Below are 10786 nucleotides of genomic sequence, written 5' to 3'. Positions count from 1 at the left end.
CCTGTAGAGCGATGGGAGAACTTGCTGTCCAGCCCCGCCCTGGAGGATCAGCTTCAATTGGTCAACAGGGGCCAGGCAGACAAGGCAGCATATAGGATCTCGTGAAGGGGGAAGCCCTTCCTTCCGGCACAGACCACCGTGCTGAAATGCTCAGAATAAAAGTTTATTCTCTCTCTCTCTCCGATTGGTTGAAGTAGTTTGTGATCCGAGATACGTGACATGGGTGATTTAGTCGAGACGATGCTCTTCAAGGAGGAAGTACGAGTGAGTTATGAAGCATTCGATTATAATAGAAAATTTTATGAAATGGGGTTAAGCATGATGTATCTTTTGGCGTGACTTATACAGCGGGCATTTCAGTGCAGAGACACTAGTTCTTCGGTAATGGTCATTAAGAATCGACCTGGCCGTGCGATTTTGAACTGACTCAAGATGGTTAATGGGATAAATTTGATGAGCATTCCGAATTGCTGCTGCATACTCCAACTTTGGTGCAACGTAAGTCTCGTATGCCATTTTCCGGAGATGAGATGGTGGCGCCTTCAGATTTCTTTTGATGTACCCGAGAGTGCGCAAAGCCTCTGCTGAGTCTGTTTCAATGTGGTTATTCCAGATTAAGTCATTAGGTAGTGTTGCACCAAAATATTTATAGATGGAGGCAGGCAGAGATGATTAGTCCAGAGCCAATGGAATACGAAAAATATGATGTTACATGTTTCCAAGTAAAGCGAAGTAATTTACATTTTGACATGTTTAATGACATTAGTCATTTGGAGCACCAGGCATGAATCAGGTCAAGGTCACTCAGAAGATTCAAATGGTCATCAGACAAAGTAATTTTGCAATATAGGACACAATCGTAAGCGAAGAGACAGACTACAATTGATAAGTCGTTAATAAAAATAAGAAACAGTAGTGGACCTAGTAATGCCCCCTGTGGAACCCCAGATATAACGTTAGTAATATCTGACATATGGTTGTTAGCCACAGTGAACTGGGTGCGAGAAAAGAGAAAGTCACGAATCCAAGAAAGGACCAAAGGGTCAATACCCAGGATAGAAAGTTTTGAGATTAGATGACGATGGGGAACTCTGTCGAATGCCTTCGAGAAGTCAAGGAATACAGCATCGGTTTGGCCCTGCGAGTCAAGGTTAGTGATTAACTTGTGTTTGAGTTCAAAGAGTTGCGTCTCGCATGAAAAACCTCCACGAAATCCATGTTGATGATTGTAAAAAATATGATTGGCTTCTAAATATGATATGAGATGGTAGTTTGAGTCCAGCGCACATGATCACCGCTTTTAAAGACCGGAATGACCTTCCCCAGCTTCCAGTCCAATAGTATACTCCGTTCCACCTTCAGTCCGACTGGACGTCGGGAAAAAATCGCATGACCTTTCGGTTGGCCAGAGCGACGCAGGGAGCTCAAGGTCACATGACACTCTCTCAACGCTGAATTGGCTGGGATAGCTCCTAGCGTTTGCTGCGCTCGGACTGAAGGTGAAACGAAGTATAGGCAATCCTGCTGTGATGACTAAGAAAATATGAATCTGAGGAATTCACAGATATTACTTTGGTGTTGCTAAGAACTTTATGGCTAATATTGTTTGGACCAGAAGATGATGAGAGTTTTAACCCTTCTATAAGTCAAAGCATTCTGGAAGCAGAAATCTTAGTGTCAATGGGGGCCATGGGCTCAAAACCAGAGCAAGGCAAACTTGGTATATGATCAATGCTTTCGTTTGATAGTATGGAAGAGAAATACTTATTTAAAGTGGTAGTGCAATGTGGCTCACACGGCGTTTACATTTTCATTCTTTAGTCGGATAGAGTCAGTATTCTCTCTGGGTGAAAATACCTCCCAGAACTTCTGGGGGTTACTTAGCAGAATTCTTGCAGGTTCAAAGAAAATAACTTCTTTTTCGTCAACTTTACGCTCTGTACAAGATTTGAGACATGAAAAATAATCGTCCCAGACTTTGTTATTATTTACTCTTTTAGCTCTTTTATACATGCGCTTCTTTTTGTTATTTATAATTGATTGTAAAGTTTTATTGTACCCGGGGTTATGCCCGTCGCTGTTTACAATAACATTCGGAACAAACTGCTGAGTTAGATTATTAAGTTTGTTTTTAAATAGTAACCAGTTTTCTTCCACCGATCTTGAACAAAGGTTTTCGACATACGACTGATAGAACAATGACACGTTCCGATTTATGGTGACTAGTAATCACCTTTGTTATAGCTCACAAATTGTTTGAACAGTTGGGCTCAGCGTCGGCACAGGGATAGATAACTCGATGATCAAGATGCCGTGGTCACTTAAGCCAGCAACACAGTTGACAGTTTTTATTATTTCTGGTGTGCTTGTAAGGGTACGGTCAAGAATATTGTCGCCACAGGTAGGTTGTTCAACAACTGGGGTGAGGTTAAAATTCAAACATGAAAAACTCTCGCGCAGCATTCGAGCTGCTCGTGGTAAGATGAACCCAGTCAATGTTTGGAAAATTTAAGTCGCCAAAGATAGCAAAGTCTCCTTTTGGGTAAAGACTCTAAATGTCGAGCAGTATGGTGCGCAAAGTGTCGCAGTGCTCAGAACCATTGTTCGGTGCTCGATAGTACGATGGGCAGGAGATCAAACTATAAGGGGTACTTTATTTGAACTTGTCCCCACGGCCCGGTGTTTACTACCACAGCATAACAAAGAAATTGAACCTAGTCATCAGTCGGGGGCACGTTAACAGCAAAAAGTAACAGTGTTATAGTTACAGTTACCTAGGGGGGAAAAGTAACACTGTTACAGTGACAGTCACCGGCTTCAAAAAGTAAAATGTTACAGTTACTGCAAAAAGAGTAACGCCGTTACTTTCTCGTCACAGTACAAAAATTGGACTTAAGAAATCACAAACCAAAACAGTATTATTTTATTTGTTACACTATACAGTAAGAAGAAAGGTAAACTGAGAAATTAGAAAAATTTAAACCCAAAGGGTGTTTCTTTTTTTTGTGTGATTCGCCATTTCAGCATTTTGATGTGCATAATTTATTTGCAACAATTGATAAGCCAATGCTTTCCCAGGCGAAAATTTTCAACTGGGACCAGTTGGTCCCAGTTGCAACTGGTTTATGGAACAATTCCCAGTTGCAACTGGTCCCAGTTGGAGTCGTCCAACTGGGACCAGTTGGTCCCAGTTGCAACTGGTTTATGGAACAATTCCCAGTTGCAACTGGTCCCAGTTGGAGTCGTCCAACTGGGACCAGTTGGTCCCAGTTGCAACTGGTTTATGGAACAATTCCCAGTTGCAACTGGTCCCAGTTGGAGTCGTCCAACTGGTCACAGTTGGAACCCAGGTGGAATTGGTCCCAGTTACAACTGGTCCCAGTTGGAGTTGGTACCAACTCCAGCAACAATGAAACACGGCACAAAATGGAAGGGTGACAAGACTTTATTGTCAAAAACTTGGAGAATGAAACTAAATAGGTTCGGTGACGTACACGCTCCGGGTTTAGCCACTTGCTTGCGACGGTTGAATCGCTTTTTCAGAGGTGGTATTGATGAGATGAAGGAAGATCGGCCGCTGGCGTCTGTTAGTGAAGACGTCCTCAGCTTCTCTTCCCATCGCGTGAAAAAAGGTGCTCACCCGTGATCCTGCGTTGCGCAGGTGAAGTCCTGATAAGATGCGGTAGCGCTCCCACCTTGCAATCTCTGTCACAACAGTCGAACATTTTCGAGGTAGACCTCCCGCCATTTTCGCCATTGTGCTCTCCGCGGCCTGTTCTCTTCCGTCCGGTCTTTCCTGGGTGCCCTCCGATCGCTGAACTGCATCTTTCCATCCTCGAAGTTCACCGCCGCCACCATGGTGTGTGTACAGTTAGGTCCAAAGAAGCGCAGCTGTAGTTTTGACATTTTCATAACAACGCCAACTTGGGCGATGGCGACCCTTCTTTACCGCGTCCGTCCGGTCCGTCCGTCGTCCGACTCCGGCGTCAGCATAGGCAGCGCCATCTGTTGACAGCGCGTACCACTAATCCGCACCCGCGTGCCACGGAGGCCGGCTAGCTCTGATTAGTCAAAAGATAAATTTATTTAATAAAAGAAAATAAAAAATACTGTAGGTATTTAAATAAATGTTTTAATATATTTTAATAATGCACTAAATGTTCATTTAGGTGAACACATTTTGTCACTAATTATATTTTCCAATTAAAAAATTATTTAGTTAATTAAAATTTTTATATTATTTTTATAAATATATAAATGTACCCCAGTAATTAAAAATTCCCTATTTGTATAAATCTAAAAATGTTAGAGTTTTAGTTTTCTTCATTAGCAAAGGTCAATACACCCCCAACTTGTCCAAATTGTTGCCCAGTGTGAACTGGGAACGGGAAAGGCATTTGAAGTCCGACTGGGAATCGCTCCAACCAGTTACTTTCCTAACTGGTTCCAGTTCACTCCATTCCCAACTGGGAGTCAAACCAGTTGACTCCCAACTGGGAATGGTTCAAACCAGTTGACCCCTCAGCTGGCCCCAGTTGGACTCCTATTGGTTCCAGTTGATTCCCAGTTGGGACCAGTTAGTCCCAGTTGCTTCCCAGTTGGGACCAGTTAGTCCCAGTTGAAACCAGTTGAGGTGCCAACTGGTCCCAGTTAGAAATTTTCGCCTGGGTTTGATGAGCGACATCCAAGATGACGCTCCAAAGGCCACTTTTTATATGACCAAAGCGCTGGTAAGAGCGAAGCGAAGCACTCGTATCCAGACCGTGCATGACAAGCACTCTTGGGCAGTAACTTGCTACTACTAATGCGTTACTGGTAACTAGAGTTACTTTTTGGTAACGAGTTATTCTTTACTGCTGGTAACTTGTAACTGTAAGACTGTTTCTTTTGTATTGGGTTACTGTAACTGTAACTCCACGCATTAAACAAACAAAAAATTGTCTGGTTTAGCACACGACTGAGAACCGAGTCAGCACGAAACCGGGAGATAAAGGAAGCAGCACCCACAGTGGTAGGGGCGGCGAACCGTTTCACCAACTTTGTCTCACTCCTCTCATGTGGGGACCATCTGCAGGTGTCGGTGCTCATGCAATATGCCTCTGAGTGTTCCCCCTCTCTCTTCGCCTTTGTAGGATGTGCGCTGTCATTCTTACACCCAGCGGGTCACCATCTCCTCTTCCCTATTAGTTTTCAAGGAAGCCGTCCCCACATTGTGCAGAAAGCCGGCGCTTGTTTCACTTATTTGTTCTCTTCAGAGCCGCTCGAGTAAACACGAAGGCAGGTTCAAATGAAATATCCTTTTTCGTTGATAATCTCAACAAACACCTCAATGGTTGGACACTTCGCTGTGGAACCACAGATGGCTTTTTGGACAGAGACCCCGCAGTGGTCGTCATACATTCTCGTTGAGCACCAGATGGCCTCACTTTGTCTCCTTTCCTGTATAGTCTTTCGAAACTGTTTGACCCGCTACGTTCAGGCCTGCTTCCGAGTATATCCCGTGAGGTAATTATGCGATCATCCGTGTCCTCAGTCGTTTCGGGGTCAAAAATAAACAAAAACATTAACTGATAAGGGCCGATGACAATTTTGAAAAACAGTTTATTCTAAGTTATAGTCATATGCAAATAGTGCACGGATTTTGAGTTTGAAGCAAAAAATTTTGGCCAAATATTTTCAATTTGAACATTAAAAAGTTTTCCCATGATTTTCACTGCATTATATGCTTAGACGAAAACCCAGCTAAAATCGTGAAGGTTGTTCTACTTGTTCATTTATAAGGTAAGTTTAACTATCAAATATTTATGAACTGTGACCTCAGAAGGTCTGATGTCATGGGATGGCAGGTAAATGACGGATCTGATATAAAATGAATCCTATAAAGACAGCCAATCATACCTAATTGAGTGAATTTACAAATCTTGCCATATAAAATATTCTTTCTTTAATCTCGAGTTAAAAAGTGAAAGACGTTTACAACTCCCTGTAATGCCGAATTAGAGCGCAGCTCTTGAGGAGGAGGAGGGAAGTAGTGAAGGGAAGGTATACCCCTCCTCCCCCCTCACCTCCTTATCCTCCTCCTCTCCTCATTCTTGAATCTCCTCCGGGGGGGGGGGGGGGGGGGGTTATGTGACCCTGGGGGGGGGGGTGTCTCGGAGGGGGTCACGTGACCTCGGGGGGGGGGGGGGGGGGTCACATGCAGCCCTAGTGGTTAGTCCATGCTAAGTGTGAGGAAATCTAACATGCTGGGAGCTTGTATCCATTTAGCCAAAAAACCAATTACTTTTATCTAATTGGAGACGTTTGGCTAACAGCTAGGAGGGAGAGAGAGACAAATTTTATTTACAATGATGCTTCGTCCGCATTATCTGCATCTCATTAGCGGTCAAAAAGATGCTGGTAGTGAGGGTGGCAGCATGGTCTCTGCGACGTTGAGATTGTGTGACACTAATTGGGGCCATAGTGTCAGTTGTGCTTCCCGGGGTGGGGTGGTCCAGCTCTTCCAACTGACAGATGTGGAAGGCATGAGGAGGAAGGGGGTGAGGTATTATGAAGATGATTGTGCACGGGTACAGATCGGTTAGGGCAGGCATGCACTAGTTATTAGGCACATATTCCAAAAGCGCCGCAAAGCAATATTTAGCCGACATTTAAGCGTTTGCACGGTGCAGCTAGGCACATAGCCAGGATTTTGTTTCGGGTGGCGCCTGCCCATGACTAAATTCTGTATGAGGGGGAGGGGTGGTCCCAGCAAAATGGAAGATTTCGGGGGGAGCCTGGGCACCATGGGTCTCTCTCCTGGCTACGTGCCACGGTGTATACATGAGTAAATCCTAGTGCTGCAGGGGGGAGGGGGTATTATTGTGTTGCGAGACTTGAAAAGTTTAAATTTGGTATACAAATCACTCCTTTTTATTATTCCGTATACACTGTGAAAACATTTCCTTGCCATTTGCATACTGTTTGGTATACGCATCTAATGCATTTGGTTAGAATATTTCTTAGTATAGTAGATCCCCAGCTAAAATTCTCATTAGATCCAATTGGAATTTTAACTGGTTTTAACCGGAATCGATTGGTTTTAGTGGGTTCCAATCAGCACATTGGCCAATGGGTCTCATCAATTGGAATTTAATAATTCGGAGGCATTTGGTTTAGAGAAGCTCGTTTTAGCGAACGCCGTTTTACCGACCCCGGTTTATCGAATCCCTTGAGAACCCAGTTTAGAGAAGATGGCGATGAGCTTCCCCTTAGCGAATTCGGCTGCCATTTGGCACGGATAAATTGGTTGTCTGAAAACCCAACTGGTAACAATTTTAAATTCCAATTGGAATCTAATGGGAATTGGGATGTCATATGCAAATTAACCTTCAGCACCAGCATCTTCTTTGCCAAGCATATTTTGTCCCTTCATCAGGGAAAGCAACCTACTGGTGCGATAGTTTCGTTTAACCGTGTCTTTCATCTATTCTGGGTTCAGGGCAGCCGGAGTGAAAACAACCTGGGTCCGGACATTTCGTCGAACGCCGTTTCATTGAACACCGTTTCATCGAAGCCGTTTCATCGAACACCGTTTCATTGAACGCCGTTTCATCGAACACCGTTTCATTGAAGCCGTTTCATCGAACGCCCTTTCATTGAGCGCCGTTACAGCCTGTAATATTTTTGTAATTTATTTTAATTTTTATACACAACGTCATCTAATTCTCCCTTTTTTAAATCACAGGGTGCAGTGACGAGATAAGTTCCATTGTGAACATATCCTGCTTCGAGAAGAAAGCCTCCATAAAACAATGACCCCACTCCATGTCACATAAAACAATTAAAAATGAGACAAAAAAAACAACAGAAAGCACGATGTGCTTTCTGGGAAGCGGGTAGTGTTTTATTGTCTGACAGCAAGTATGTGTAACCTTGGGTTATGTGAGGATCCGAAAGGGTTCTTGTCTTCTTCGGTGACAGAGTACAGCCAGGGCTTTACTATTGTCTGGTGCGGGTTGGCCTTCATAAGAAAGCACCCTGAATATCATTCATAGGCAAAAGGGCCGTTGATAAAGTTAACAGTGAAGGGGAGGTGATTCCAGTCCAGGTGATAGCCCGGAACAATGTTGGCTGAAACTTTGTGCAGCTTTTGTCTCTGTATAGTTTGAAAACTAAAAAAAAAAAAAAAAAGCAGAAACGTTCAATTTGAGCATAAAGCTGATATTCAGAGTATCGTTATGTTTTATTTTGTGTGCTCTCCTGGCAGAGTATCATTATGTTATAAGCGTGCTGCCCTGGCAGTTAAATGCTTTCCGTGAATAAACCTTCAACTAAACGTAAATGTGCAAACGAGCTGGTGTGAATTGCACATTACTGAAACCCCCAGACTGCCGGTAAAAAAATGACACAGAAACCTAAAAGTGTTTGAAGTGTCGGTCCTTTACCTCCAGTGTCATGTTTTCTGTCGTGTACACGAGTAAAACTTTTCAGTAAGTCGCATACCCATTTGTTTTTATTTCTTTTTAATCCAATGGTTTTTATTTTTAGTAGTTTGACTCCACCTTAAACACAGTTTCACAAGTGACTACTTTTGTCTTAACAAATGTAAGGTAAAACATCTATAAAGCACTGTTATGCCCCAAAACTCGATACAGAGAAATTCAATGAAACGGCCCTTAGCGATTCGATGAAACGGCGTTCGATGAAATGGCGTTCGATGAAATGTCCATTCATTCGATGAAACGGCGTTCGATGAACATCTATGTCACGCTGCGGTCAAATGCTCAAATGATATAACCACGTTCCAGGTTCCCGGACATTTCATCGAACGCCGTTTCGTCGAACGCCGTTTCATCGAAAAAATGGACGTTTCATCGAACGCCGTTTCGTCGAACGCCGTTTCATCGAATCGCTGACGGCCGTTTCATCGAATGTCTTTTATATAAAAAAAAGTGTGAAAGATGCTCTTTTATGCATGGATCGAGTGCATTTTCGTGTCATTCACCCATTTCATCGTCAGGTTTTTTAATGTCCAAACATGTAGCTGTTACAATTTAATTTGATGCAAGTAACCCATGAGGATATTTGTACCGATTTTTATGTTTGTTTCGCATATTGTGCTTATCTGTTCACCCCCTCTGTATTACCCGATGGGCCTTGAGGGTATTGTAACAAATAAATAAAAAGTCGAACTCCCGGTAAGAGCTAAAGTTGAGGCTTGGGCGAGTTGGTACATACTTCGGAAATTAAAAACAGCGCGGAAAGACGAGGACCAGACTCGTCTTTCCGCGCTGTTTTTAATTCCCGGTAAGAGCGCACTCCAACTCATGGAGGCCAGAAGCCGACTTAGGTTTTGCGCAGGCGCAACAACTTTAGCCATGTGAGCCTCCTATAGCCTCTCATGTCTTTCTATTGATACTTTTTTTACTGCCAGAAGCTTGCAGTAGCTATACCCGAGGTTCTATTTATGAAACTACAACGAAACATTGTATTTTTAGTTCTAAGACTCAATGAAGTCAAGAGTATGTCACTTCGAATTTTATTTGAAAACTTTCGGGGGTTCATGTGTTCGTGCGACAGCCATTCATCGTTTGTAATGATGAGCAATTGCTCTCAAAAAGTCCCCCACAGCCATGCTCCGTCGGTTCTCATAAAAAAGGCAGGCCTTCTCATTTCTTGCCGCTATGGCCTTCTTCTGGCGAGGAGGCGCTTGGGAACTCAGCATCGCCTCCAGCTTGTCTTCTGTCAGTTGATGTTCTGCGGCGATGCAAGTCAAAAACTTCCAGAACTTGGGATGGGCACCTCCGACCAGCTTTAGTAAGCGGGAATGCAACTTTGGCGTTCGATAAGACGGCGTTCGATAAAACGGCGTTCGATGAAACGGCTTCGATGAAACGGTGTTCGATGAAACGGCGTTCGATGAAACGGCATTCGATGAAACGGCTTCGATGAAACGGTGTTCGACGAAACGGCGTTCGATGAAATGTCCGGTCCCACACGTTCCATACCACACATTTTCTTTCTGACATGGATAAAAACAAACGAAAGGCTCGGCATGCTGCGGCTCAGCGTCTACGCAGACAAGCACCACCAGAGCTTCGCCCCATCAACATCATTCACCACATGGAGATGCGGTTGTTTTTTGCCCTACACGAGCACGGGAGCATGTGCTCACGTGCTCGTGAGCACGAGCACCCGACGCCGGACATCGGATGGACATACGGACATGGCTAGCCCCTAAGAAAAAGCGCGCTGTCCCACAAGCCCGCTGGCGGGACAGCGACCTTGGTCGGAAAAGCGTTATCTGTCCCCGCCTAAATGGAGACATCTGGTCACTTTATTGGAGGCTAAACATAAAACAGCGCAAAACAACGAGGACTAGCTCCACAGGACTAGTGCATCGTTCGTCCTGTGGTGTTTGTTCCTTTCCTTAGTCCTCTTTGTTTTGCGGTTGTACCTACATGACGTTTAACCAATCATAAACCTGAAATTTTTTTATCTACTGTAGTTGCCCTTGCAATTGTTGCTTGAGCTCCTGTACCATCTGCTCAGCCTGTGAGTTGCCGATGATGAGGTGCGCTGGTGACTCAGATGATATTCATGCAATAAATCATGGTAACTTAGAGCAGCTCCGCTGCCCAAACAAACCTTTATCAACACCTCAATTGTGTCTAACAAAGACCATAAATCCTTGATTACTACGCTCGATGACATGCTGCTATCTCAGCCATTAGGTGTATAACAACCTGAAATGCTTTTCAACACTGAACCAGTAAAGCCTATGTGAATTTCATTCCAGGATGTT

Source organism: Ixodes scapularis, unplaced genomic scaffold (genome assembly GCF_016920785.2).
Source record: "Ixodes scapularis isolate PalLabHiFi unplaced genomic scaffold, ASM1692078v2 PGA_scaffold8__174_contigs__length_109621045, whole genome shotgun sequence".
NCBI classification, from domain to species: domain Eukaryota; kingdom Metazoa; phylum Arthropoda; class Arachnida; order Ixodida; family Ixodidae; genus Ixodes; species Ixodes scapularis.
The sequence above is the reverse complement of the archived record's forward strand: the minus strand, read 5'-3'. Positions refer to the sequence as shown.